The following is a 12,861-nucleotide window of genomic DNA, read 5'->3' as shown; positions in this document are numbered from 1 at the left end:
TTTATTCCTATTTTTATTGTGCTATGGTCTAAGATAGTGGGTGGTATAATCTTGGTTTTTTAAAATTTGCTGAAGATTGTTTTATGTCTTATTGTGTGGTTGATTTTAGAGTATGTGTCATGTACAGATGGGATGGATATTCTGTTGGTTTTAGATAAAGACTTCTATATAGATGCCTATTAGGACCATTTGCTCAAGTGTTGAGTTCAGGTCCTGAATATCTTTGTTAATTTTCTGCTTCAATGATCTAATATTGTCAGTGGAGTGTTAAAGTCTCCCACTATTATTGTGTAGTTACCTAAGTTTGTTTGTAGCTCTCTAAGAAATTGCTTTATGAATCTGAGTGCTCCTGGATTGGGTGCTTATATATTTAAGATAGTTAAATGTTCTTCTTGAATTGAGCCTTTTACCTTTATGTAATACCATTCTTTGTCTTTTATCACCATTGTTGGTTTAAAGTCTGTTTTGTCTGAAATTAAAACCTCCAACCATAAAAACCCTAGAAGAAAACCTAAGCAATACCATTCAGGACATAGACATGGGCAAAGACTTCATGACAAAAACACCAAAAGCAATTGAAACAAAAGTGAGAATTGACAAATGGGATCTAATTAAGCTAAAGAGCTTCTGCACAGCAAAATAAACTATCATCAGAGTGAACAGGCACCCTACAGAATGGGAGAAAATTTTTGCAATCTATCCATCTGACAAAGGTCTAATATCCAGAATCTACAAGGAACTTAAACATATTTATAAGAAAAAAACCAGCAACCCCATCAAAAAGTGGGTGAAGGATATGAACAGACACTTCTCCAAAAAAGACATTTATGCAACCAACAGACATGTGAAAAAAAGCTCATAATTACATTTATTGATTTGTGTATATTGAATCAGCCTTGAATCCCAGGGATGAAGCCCACTTGATCATGGTGGATAAGCTTTTTGATGTGCTGCTGGATTCAGTTTGCCAGTATTTTAATGAGGATTTTTGCATCAATGTTCATCGAGGATATTGGTTTAAAATTCTCTTTTTTGGTTGTGTCTCTGCCCGGCTTTGGTATCAGGATGATGCTGGCCTCATAAAATGAGTTAGGGAGGATTCCCTCTTTTTCTATTGATTGGAATAATTTCAGAACGAATGGTACCAGCTCCTCTTTGTACCTCTGGTAGAATTCGGCTGTGAATCCGTCTGGTCCTGGACTTTTTTGGTTGGTAGGCTATTAATTATTGCCTCAATTTCAGACCCTGTTATTGGTCTATTCAGAGATTCAACTTCTTCCTGGTTTAGTCTTGGGAGGGTGTATGTGTCGAGGAATTTATCCATTTCTTATAGATTTTCTAGTTTATTTGCGTAGAGGTGTTTGTAGTATTCTCTGATGGTAGTTTGTATTTCTGTGGGATTGGTGGTGATATCCCCTTTATCATTTTTTATTGCGTCTATTTGATTCTTCTCTCTTTTCTTCTTTATTAGTCCTGCTAGCAGTCTATCAATTTTGTTGATCCTTTCAAAGAACTAGCTCCTGGATTCATTAATTTTTTGAAGGGTTTTTTGTGTCTCTACTTCCTTCAGTTCTGCTCTGATTTTAGTTATTTCTTATCTTCTGCTAGCTTTTGAATGTGTTTGCTCTTGCTTTTCTAGTTCTTTTAATTGTGATGTTAGGGTGTCAATTTTGGATCTTTCCTGCTTTCTCTTGTGGGAATTTAGTGCTATAAATTTCCCTCTGCACACTGCTTTGAATGTGTCCCAGAGATTCTGGTATGTTGTGTCTTTGTTCTCGTTGGTCTCAAAGAACATCTTTATTTCTACCTTCATTTTGTTATGTACCCAGTAGTCATTCAGGAGCAGGTTGTTCAGTTTCCATGTAGTAGAGTGGTTTTGAGTGAGATTCTTAATCCTGAGTTCTAGTTTGATTGCACTGTGGTCTGAGAGACAGTTTGTTATAATTTGTGTTCTTTTACATTTGCTGAGGAGAGCTTTACTTCCAACTATGTGGTCAATTTTGGAATAGGTGTGGTGTGGTGCTGAAAAAAATATATATTCTGTTGATTTGGGGTGGAGAGTTCTGTAGATGTCTATTAGGTCTGCTTGGTGCAGAGCTGAGTTCATTTCCTGGATATCCTTGTTAACTTTCTGTCTCATTGATCTGTCTAATGTTGACAGTGGGGTATTAAAGTCCCCCATTATTATTGTGTGGTTGTCTAAGTCTCTTTGTAGGTCATTCAGGACTTGCTTTGTGAATCTGGGTGCTCCTGTATGGGGTGCATATATATTTAGGATAGTTAGCTCTTCTTGTTGAATTGATCCCGTTACCATTATGTAATGGCCTTCTTTGTCTCTTTTGATCTTTGTTGGTTTAAAGTCTGTTTTATCAGAGACTAGGATTGCAACCCCTGCCTTTTTGTTTTCCATTTGCTTGGTAGATCTTCCTCCATCCTTTTATTTTGAGCCTATGTGTGTCTCTGCACGTGAGATGGGTTTCCTGAATACAGCACACTGATGGGTCTTGACTCTTTATCCAATTTGCCAATCTGTGTCTTTTAATTGGAGGGTTTAGTCTATTTACATTTAAAGTTAATATTGTTATGTGTGAATTTGATCCTGTCATTTTGATGTTAGCTGGTTATTTTGCTTGTTATTTGATGCAGTTTCTTCCTAGCCTCGATGGTCTTTACAATTTGACATAATTTTGTAGTGGCTGGTACCAGTTGTTCCTTTCCATGTTTAGTGCTTCCTTCAGGAGCTCTTTTAGGGCAGGCATGGTGGTGACAAAATCTCTCAGCATTTGCTTGTCTGTAAAGGATTTTATTTCTCCTTCACTTGTGAAGCTTAGTTTGGCTGGATATGAAATTCTGAGTTGAAAACTCTTTTCTTCAAGAATGTTGAATATTGGCCCCCACTCTCTTCTGGCTTGTAGAGTTTCTGCCAAGAGATCTGCCATTAGTCTGATGGGCTTCCCTTTGTGGGTAAGCCAACCTTTCTCTGGCTGCCCTTAACATTTTTTCCTTCATTTCAACTTCGGTGAATCTGACAATTATGTGTCTTGGAGTTGCTCTTCTCGAGGAGTATCTTTGTGGCATTCTGTATATTTCTTGAATCTGAATGTTGGCCTGCCTTGCTAGATTGGGGAAGTTCTCCTGGATAATATCCTGCAGAGTGTTTTCTAACTTGGTTCCATTCTCCCTGTCACTTTCAGGTACACCAATCAGACGTAGATTTGGTCTTTTCACATAGTCCCATATTTCTTGGAGGCTTTGTTCATTTCTTCTTCTTCTTTTTTCTCTAAACTTCCCTTCTCGCTTCATTTCATTCATTTCATCTTCCATCACTGATACCCTTTCTTCCAGTTGATTGCATCAGCTCCTGAGGCTTCTGCATTCTTCACATAGTTCTCGAGCCTTGGCTTTCAGCTCCATCAGCTCCTTTAAGCACTTCTCTGTATTGGTTATTCTAGTTACACATTTGTCTAAATTTTTTTCAAAGTTTTTATCTTCTTTGCCTTCGGTTTGAATTTCCTCCTGTAGCTCAGAGTAGTTTGATCGTCTGAAGCCTTCTTCTCTCAACTCGTCAAAGTCATTCTCCGTCCAGCTTTGTTCCATTCCTGGTGAAGAACTGTGTTCCTTTGGAGAGGAGAGGCGCTCTGCTTTTTAGAGTTTCCAGTCTTTCTGCTCTGTTTTTTCCCCATCTTTGTGGTTTTATCTACTTTTGGTCTTTGATGATGGTGATGTACAGATGGGTTTTTGGTGTGGATGTCCTTTCTGTTTGTTCATTTTCCTTCTAACAGACAGAAGCCTCAGCTGCAGGTCTGTTGGAGTTTGCTAGAGGTCCACTCCAGACCCTGTTTGCCTGAGTATCAGCAGTGGTGGCTGCAGAACAGCAGATTTTTGTGAACCGTGAATGCTGCTGTCTGATCGTTCCTCTGTAAGTTTTGTCTCAGAGGAGTACCCGGCCGTGTGAGGTGTCAGTCTGCCCCTACTGAGGGGTGCCTCCCAGTTACGCTGCTCGGGGGTCAGGGGTCAGGGACCCACTTGAGGAGGCAGTCTACCTGTTCTCAGATCTCCAGCCGCGTGCTGGGAGAACCACCGCTCTCTTCAAAGCTGTCAGACAGGGACATTTAAGTCTGCAGAGGTTACTGCTGTCTTTTTGTTTGTCTGTGCCCTGCCCCCAGAGGTGGAGCCTACAGAGGCAGGCAGGCCTCCTTGAGCTGTGGTGGGCTCCGCCCAGTTTGAGCTTCCCAGCTGCTTTGTTTACCTAAGCAAGCCTGGGCAATGGCAGGCGCCCTTCCACCAGCCTCGCTGCTGACTTGCAGTTTGATCTCAGACTGCTGTGCTAGCAATCAGCGAGACTCCATGGGCATAGGACCCTTCGAGCCATGTGTGGGATATAACCTCCTGGTGTGCCGTTTTTTAAGCCTTTCGGAAAAGCACAGTATTAGGGTGAGAGTGACCTGATTTTCCAGGTGCCGTCTGTCACCCCTTTCTTGGACTAGGAAAGGGAACTCCCTGACCCCTTGCGCTTCCCGAGTAAGGCAATGCCTCTCCCTGCTTCGGCTCACACGTGGTGTGCTGCACCCACTGTCCTGCGCCCACTGTCTGGCACTCCCTAGTGATATGAACCCGGTACCTCAGATGGAAATGCAGAAATCACCCGTCTTCTGCGTCGCTCACTCTGGGAGCTGTAGACTGGAGCTGTTCCTATTCAGCCATCTTGGCTGCCAGCACCCACCTACCTAGGCCTCCAATCTCTTCTAGCTTGTTGAGTTTTGGCTGACAGGTCTGCTGTTAGTTTAATGAGGTTCCCTTCGTAGGTGATCTGCCTCTTCTTTCTTGCTGCCTTTAACATTTTGTGTTTCATTTCAGCCTTAGAGAATCTGATGACTATGTATCTTGGGAATGATTTTTTTGTATAATATTTTGCAAGGCTTCTCTGCATTTCCTGAATTTTAATGTTGGCCTCTCTAGCAAGGTTGGGGAAATTTTCATGAATGTTATCCTGAAATGTGTTTTCCAAGTTGCTTGCTTTCCCTGTTTCAGGGGTGCCAATGCATTGCAAATTTGGTCTTGTTATATAATTCCATATTTGTCAGTGTTTTTTTTTTTTTTTCCAATCTTCTTTATTGTTTTTTTCTTTATTTTTGTCTGATAGTTATTTCAGAGAACAGATCTTTGAGCTCTGAGATTCTTTCCTCAGTGGTCAATTCTGCCCTTAATGCTTGTTATTGTATTCTGAAATTCTGGAAGTGAGTTTTCCAGCACTATCAGCTCAGTTTGTTGTGTTTTTTTTTAATGGCCATTTCACCTTTCATCTCCTACGTTGTTTTATCATATTCCTTAGAATTCTCAGATTGAGTTTCATCTATCTCCTGAATATGATCTTTATTCCTATTCATTTACTGTATTCTATTTCTGTCATTTCAGTCTAGTTAAGAACCATTGCTGGGGAACTATTGTGATGCACTGGTCCTTTCTCATCTGTGTGAGCTAATATTCCTTCAGTGTTGGATGTTGCTATCCTTTAGATGTGTTTGTTCATTCATTTTTATCTTCTTCAATGCTCTTGATTGTTTGGTTACGGTATAAGGTGGGTTCTGTTGACTTGTTTTGATTATAGTGCACTCCTGGATCATGAAGGAGGCCCCTCTGATTACTATCTCCTTGCCTACATTTCTTTTGTTGGGTGTTCTGGTTCATGGAGCTCCCTGAGGCAGGACCCACAGTGGACAGACAAGCTGTATCCTTGCTGTGCCAGCCCTAATCTGCTGTCCATGTGCTTCCTGGGGAAACACGGGGTTGTGCCTGCCCACAGAGCTCAGGCAGAAGCAGTCCCCCTGGGCTGGAAGCTCCAGCAGGTATAGCCCATCTGGCTATGAAAGGTAGGGGTGAGTGGAGTTGCCTGCTCTGCTGTCTGCATGCTTCCAGGGCAATAGCAGGGTGTACCCTTCAGCAAATTTAGGCAGAAGTGGGACTACTGGGTTGAAAGCTCTAGGAGGCGTGGCTCACCTGGCTTCCAGTGGTAGAGTTGAATCGGGGCACCCACTTTGCCATCCAGGTACTCTCTGAGACAACAGGAGGCTTTGCCCACTAACTAAGTTCCTATAGAAACAGTACCAGCGAGCCGGAAGTTCTTGCAGGCATTGCCAGCCTGGCTATCAGCAGCAGGGGTGGATGGAGTCGCTTGCCCTGCTGTCCAGGTGCGTCCAGGTGCTTCCAGGGACAACAGGAGGCTGCGCTTTAGCTAAGTTCCCACAGAAATGGACCACTTGGCCAGAAACTCTAGCAGGCATTGCCCACCTGGCTTCTACTGGTGGGGGTGGCTGGAGTTACCCGCCCTGCAGTCCAGGCATGTCCCACAACAACAAGAGGCTGTGCCCTATGACTGAGTCCACACAGAAGTGTGACTACTGGGCCAGAAGTTCTAGCAGGCATTGTCTGCTTGACCACCACTGGCAGGGGTGGGTAAAGTGTCCAGCTGACTTCAGGCCAAAGTGGGACCACTGGGTAGAAAGCTGTCAGCTCCATCTGGTGAGGAGCTAGATAGAGGTGGAGCAATCTTACTGCTCTCAGGCACCACAACTGCAGTCTCTACTGGGCTATGGCACCAGTGCTGGTCTGCTCCAAGGCACAAGGCTTATAAATGTCCTGTTGGACTCAAGAGTTGCCTGCACAAAATGTTCTGTGGCTCTCTGCCTCAGTCTAGAAGCATGCCAGGAGGGTACGGGGTGTGGAGCAGGGGATTCTCCCATTTCCAGTCTTACACAGGTCTCTGTGGAGCTCATGAATCTCCCTGGGGTCTCTTACTCACCCTTTCCCATATTGGAGAGGTTCTCCTGGCTCCATGCTGAGCCCAATCTGGTGTTAAGCTTCATTCCTCTCTGCTTTCTGTGTCTCACTCCTGCTTTGATGGATCCCAACATGGTTTCTCAGATAATTGGCCTGCAGGGTCAGTGTTCACTAGCCCTTTTGTTTCTTCTCCGTGAAGGCGACACACATGAGCTTCTTCTAGTTTGTCATCTTGGTCCCCTCGTCCTTGGCCATTGAAAAAATCAGATTATTTGATTTCTTGCTATTGAGTTATTTGAGCTCTTAAAATATTCTGGTTATTAATCTTTGCTGTGCAGAAGCTTTTTAGCTTTGTAATCTAACTGAATACCATAGATCAATTGTGCACATTTAAAACTTACTATAAAGAGAATAATTTAGTATATTTTCATTTGTGTCTTCTTATATTGAGCATTTTGTTTACATTTATCTTTGTGTGTATAGCTTTGGTTTGCTTATTGTCGTTGTGTCGTATTTCAATTGTGTGACTATACTACAACATATGTGTCCATTGAATTATTGATGAACATTTTAGTCTGATTTTAACAATTATTTCATAGATATGTACACCAAAACATTTGCAAGAATATGTGCATATGATTGTTGTATATATATAGGAGTGAAATTGCTTAGTCATTGGGCATAAGTATGTTTAAATTTAGCAGACACAGACAAAACGTTTTTCCCAAGTAGTTGTAGAGAATTTATACTTCCACTAATAGTCTGTGAGATTTCTACTTGTGTCACATGATCTCTAACATTAATATTGAAAGTTTTAAAAATTATTATCAATCTGTAATCATATTTCACTGTTATTTCATGTATCATTTCCCTGATGTCTGAAGTTGAGCTCCTTTTCAAGAGTTTATTTTTCATTTGGATGTATTCTTTTGAGATGTTTCTGTTCAGGCTTCTTGCTTATTCTTTTTCTATTGGTTATTTTGCTTTTCCTTATTGGTTTATAAGAGTTCCTCTATATTCCGAATATGAGCCACTTGTTGTTTATTGTTGACTGTTAAATGAGTTGTTATTATCATTCTTGTTGTTTTTGTTAGCTATTTCCTTGATTAGCAGTTATTGAAAAGACTGCTCTGACATGTGGCCTTCCTTGTAGCTCAAGCAGTCATATACATGTGGGTTTGGTTCTGGATTATTGTGTTGTATTTCCTTGGTTTATTTCCCTATTCTTACACCAATTTTATCTTGCCTTACCTATGTTTTTCTATAAAATGTCTTCATTTCATGTATAATAAATCCTCTTGCCTTGTTTCTTACAAGAGAGTCTTGAAATTTCTTGCCATTTGCATTTGTATATAAAGTATCAAATCAAATTGTCAAATTTTACAAAAGTAAATCTACTGACAATGCTTTAATATTTTTTTAAACAAAATTTGCATTTAAGTGTAACCTTCAAGTAGAAAAATACACAATTCATAGATATAGAGTTTGATACTTTACAAAAAAAGGTGTATGGTGTAACTACTATACAGATGAAGACGAAAAAAAGAGGAACATTGCCACTACCAAGAAAATATCTCTTGATCCTTTTGTCACTATCCCCTCACCCAAAGACAACCACTATCTTGAATTAGTTTAGCCAATTTTTGAATTTTATACAAAGGAAACCATATAATATATACACTGTTTGGCTCAACATGGCATATGTAAAATTCACCTGTGTTGTTTCAAGTAAAAGAAGTTCATACATTATCACTGTCACATAGTTCTCATCGTGTATCATCATATGTTTGTATTTTAATCTTGATAATCTTGGATTGTTTTCTGTCTGGGATGTACTATAAATAATGCTGTTATGAACATTCTTTTTTCATGTCTTGGTAAAAATTCATACTTTTTTCTTTAGTATATACCTAGGAGTAAAATTCTAGGGTCATAGTGTATACCTGTGTTCAACTTACCTAGATAATGTGAAAGTCACATTGTTCTCCCAAAAGGTTCAACAAATTTTATTCCTACTAAAGTGGTCAAAAAATTTTTATTTCCACCAATAAAAATTATTCCACCAAAATAATTCCACCAATAACATTTTCTACCAATAATAACAAAAACACTCTAATAGTTGATGAGAATTCTAGTTGCTTGACTACTTATTAATGTCAATATTTTTATTTTTGTCATTCTAGTGGGTATATGGTAGTATCTCATTTTGGTTTTAATTTGCATTTCTTTGATGACTAAAAATCTTGAGCACCTTATTATGCGTTTGTCAACCATTTGGATATTCCTTTTGGTTTTGAAATATTTGCTCTGTTATCTTTTTTCTTATTGTTTGTTTAATTTAGAAATATTTTGTGGATAAAAGTTTGTGTGTGTGTGTGTGTGTGTGTGTGTGTGTGTGTGTGTGTGTGTGATATGTGCTCTATATTTTCCCAGTTTGTGTTTTGCCTTTTTACTTGATGACATCTTTTGATAGATAAAAATGTAAAATTTTGATATAGTGTTACTTATCATTTCATCCTTTATAATTAGTGCTTTATGTGTCCTGATTAAGGAATTCTTACCTACCTCAAGTTTATGAAGAATTTTTCCTGTATTATTTTATAGAAGCTTTGTTGTTTTACTTTCCACATTTTGATCTACAGTCCAGATGGTGTTTTCTGCATGGTGTGAGTTGTGGATCAAAATTGAAAATTATTCATATTGATATCCAAGACCTAGAAATTTTATTGAAAAGACTTAACTTGACTTTTAAATTTCAGTGTCATCTTTATTATCAATCAAGTGACATATATGTAGGGATCTGTTGCTCAACTCTGAATGCTGTTTCATATATGTATGATTTTATTTCTCCATTCTGTGTTCTGTCTCATTGGCCTATGTTTTGTCTTAATAAAGTACTGTTGATTTAATATTATGTTAATTTTTGGTAATACCTCAAGCTTGCCCCCTTTTTTTTTTCTCAAGATTCTCTTGCTCTTTTGGCCCTTTTCATTTCCATGTAAATTTTAGAATAAGCCAACCACTTATGCCAGGAAGAAAAAAACTAGTATTTTAATTGTAATTGTAATAAATGCATAAATGCTATTTGGGAGAAGATTCATCTTGAAAATCCTGATATTCTAATCTATTTTCTTAATATATCTTTCCACATGCTTAGATGTTTTTCTCGTAATAATGCTATTTCTAAACTGAATTGTGGTATCCATTTTGTGTATCTCTAGATTAAATTTTCTATTTTTAAGGTTTTATTTTATGTATATATACATTTTTATATCTCTGCTTATGAGAAAAATCGACTTGCAATTTTCCTGTCATGTAATTACCTACTGCGTATTGTTTATTGACCATAAAACAAATTGATCAATATTTCTCTTTTTTCTCTTCACTAGAAGAGCTTGTATAACTATAACACTGCTTATTTAAATATTTGATAAAACTCATCAGTGAAATTTTGAGTCTGAACTTGGCATTTTGGTTTTTATGTCAGATGTCTCGGGAAACATTTCTAGGACCTTAAATGTAGTACAACTCTATATAATGTTTCATTTTTGCAGATTCATTTTTGTCTCACTTAGGCTGATAATCTCTGTGAAACAACATCCAACAGAGAATTAGGGAAACTTTCCAAAACAGTCATGTTTACCATCTAATAGATAAAGCATGAAAAAACCTGCTGCCAAATGTCTCCCAATGTGACACCCTCTGTAACCTTGCTATCTACTTCAAAACTTCAGGATTTAACTTGTTTAAAAAATACTTTCATACACTCCATACATGCCCTGCCCCCACAACACACACATTGTATTCTGAGATTCAATATAAGCAGTGGTTAAAAAAGCAACTGAGAGAAAAATAAGGACCTACAGAAAGGAGAAAAAGTGTTTTATTTTTCCTCTGATTCAAGTATATTTTGGGATAAAGGAAATATCAGGAGAAGAAATTCTGTATCTCATCCCAATTTTATTTGTGTCCCTCTATTCTGGTGGAAATACTAAAAAGGTCTCCCACACATACCAAAAGGCAGGGAATGCCAAGAAAGCATCATTTTTTTCTGACATTTTCACATTACTCCCTTCCTCATTCTTCTCACCAGGCTGACTTTATATATAAACCCACTGTCTTTTCTTTCAGACTCATCCCTTTTAAGCAAAGTGGCACACATAGAAAGAGGTTAAAGAGTCTTGATAAGGTGAAAATTTTCAGCGTTGGCATGAGTCCCAGTCAAAGTTGGTGACAGACTGCATTTGCTGATCAGAGTTCTAGAATGCAGGGAGATAAAGAATTTTTTTTTTTAAATGGAGGTGGCAATTTCAAAGTTCATAGTATTTGAAGTGTCTGGTTGCTCTTTCCAATTTTTTTTATTCAAAAGATTTTTGCAAAGAGAAAATCTAAATTAGTTCTCAAAGCATTATGAGGTACTTAAATGTCAGCATTTTAATTCCTGTGTATAATTTCTATGGAAAAAGAATAGCAAGTTGACTCAAATCTCTCTCTTACTCTTTTAAAGAATTAAAGACAGTCTGGAATCAATTGCCATGTCTAAAATCCAGACCCAGATTGTACTGGGGTGTTTAATACTATGACATAAACTGTCAAAGAGTTAGATAAAGATTGATGATAGAAAGACTTCAGAGTCCTGCAGGTGTTGATTTATATAAATGCGTTTGCCTTGTGGCCTGAAGCATTTCCTTGCATGCAGGATATAACCAAGATGTACAAAGTTGTCTGTCTTTATGACATGGAACCTCTGTGTGTAGACTAGTCCATCAATCAGTTGATTAACAGGTTGTTGTTGAGGGCCTACTAGGGGCTAAAAAGCTACTATGTTCACCACTATTTCATAAGTGTCACACTTATTCTTTGAAATGGTAAATACTGTTTACACAGGAGATACTTTGTTTTGCTTTAGAATGCTTTTTTAAAAATAAATTTAAATACAGCTTAAATTCCGTTTGCCTATTAAAATATAATCTGACATCTGTATAATATCATCCAACATCAGTAAAATAATAAAAATAAGTCCTATTAACCTTTTAAAATAATATATGTATATTTTTAATATAACTAAATAAATCAGACTATCTAATAAAGCAGATGCAGCAAAACTGTTTTCTCCTTTCACTGACTTTCAAAGAGAAATTAAAAAAATAGATTTATGAAAGATTTGTGGAGGGTTAGAGATTAAATTTGTATGCAGATTTATCTCAATATTCAGTATATGTATCCTCAAATGCTTTTCAATGTAAATCAATGGGAGCATCTCCTTGTGCTGAGGGATGATATTTTTATGTTTTATATACGACATTGGCCTCTATTTGACAGGATGTTGCAGTTGTCTACTGCTGTTGAACAACCACCCCCAGCTCCACCTGAAACATATAATCTCTCATAGTTTTGTGGGTTGCAGGGCTCCTCTGGAGTTGTTGCCTGGGATTCCTTATGCAATTGTCATCAGATGGCGGCTGGGACTGGCATCATGCATTGACACTATTGGGCTGGGTAGTTTTACCACAAAGGCAGCAGTTGATCATTGCTATCATCTTGCAGTTCAGCTAGTCTGTCTTCTGAAGCTCCTATGTGTGCCTTTACTGTGCAGTTTGGGTTTCTCACAGGAGAATGGCTGAGATCCCAGAGGGAACAAGTCGAAAATTACATATTCTGTGAAATAGGAGTAGGAGATTATAGCTCTGGATCAGAAAATTATCACAGGGTCATTTCTGTATCCTATTGGTCAAAGCAGTCATGGAACTTGCCCACATTTATGGGAATGGGAAATAAACTCCACATTTTGATGGAAATAGTATCACATGATTTGTGGTCATCTTTAATCCAATATACAGCTCATCTGAGTACCAGTGTGAATCAGGCATTTTCTAAACTGCTACATTTGCAGACTGCAGTGACAAAAACATCCCTAATAAAAAGGTTAACTAAACACTAAGACCCCAAACAGAGAGGCCACAGTTGCAATGATCATTGATCTTTCTCATGATTTATCTAGTTTTTAATTCATGCTACTGTGTCTTTTTGCAAGTCAATTTAAACCAATTTTCTGGGTTATATTTCACGACACATTTTAACAGG

This window comes from Pan troglodytes, chromosome 2, assembly GCF_028858775.2.
Source record: "Pan troglodytes isolate AG18354 chromosome 2, NHGRI_mPanTro3-v2.0_pri, whole genome shotgun sequence".
Lineage (NCBI taxonomy): Eukaryota > Metazoa > Chordata > Mammalia > Primates > Hominidae > Pan > Pan troglodytes.
The sequence above is the reverse complement of the archived record's forward strand: the minus strand, read 5'-3'. Positions refer to the sequence as shown.